We start from the raw sequence: 774 nt of genomic DNA, 5'->3' as shown, positions 1-774 counted from the left end.
TGAACAGGTGAAGCTATGTCCAGCCAGATGTAGATAGCTGGGATAAGTGCACGTTCACAGCTTCCTCAAATAGACCACGATATCGATCACAGATTTACTGATGCAGAAGTGAGAAGACGCATGTGCCATATGTTTCACCCAATGAGCAGCAGCTTCTAATGGACAGTAACGAGGAGGGGAAGAATATGTAAAAAGGGAAATACGGCTCTTATCAAACGGAGAGAAAAAGCCCAACATAGCGGACCCGACTGAATGTGTGGGAGTGTAAAAATATAGCCTTTGCCTCAAAAGAGAGCAGAGGGAACTAATGTTCCTCGGGAAATGAAACAAGGACTTTAGGCTCAATTTCAAACCCTTATTCACAACATGAGAACATGTTTTACAACCATGCATAAATCTTTATAAGATATTCCTAATTCTTTGTACAATTAATGTTCATACAGAACAATCAGAAAGGGACAACAACTAGAAAAAATGACTTCAATACACGCTGTGAGCATATGTAAAACAATATTCATGTTTTTTATTCTTCTGACAAGTGACCGCACCAAAATAAAAAGATTAAGAAGCATTGTGGTGTTCCCAGTGTGATGAATGTAAACTACACTTTATATGTACAAAGGCCATGTTATTAGTCCGGTGATGTGAAACTTATTGAGAAGATTATGGAACCAAAGTAAGCTATAATAAAAAAAAAACATTAGGCCCACTTATTAAGAAGTAACACAAACTACCCTTTATTAGAGAAGGATATGCAACAAGAAAATGAATCAT

The 774-nt window shown here is 37.2% G+C and overlaps 1 protein-coding gene across 1 annotated transcript in view; it reads left to right on the top strand.

Annotated features, from left to right (window-relative positions):
- vps8 (VPS8 subunit of CORVET complex) overlaps window positions 1-774 on the top strand; it is a 179,632-nt gene that overhangs the window by 159,618 nt on the left and 19,240 nt on the right.

This window comes from Etheostoma spectabile, chromosome 10 (genome assembly GCF_008692095.1).
Source record: "Etheostoma spectabile isolate EspeVRDwgs_2016 chromosome 10, UIUC_Espe_1.0, whole genome shotgun sequence".
Classification (NCBI taxonomy): domain Eukaryota; kingdom Metazoa; phylum Chordata; class Actinopteri; order Perciformes; family Percidae; genus Etheostoma; species Etheostoma spectabile.
Note: the sequence above shows the minus strand (reverse complement) of the source record. Positions and strands in the feature narration are given on the sequence as shown.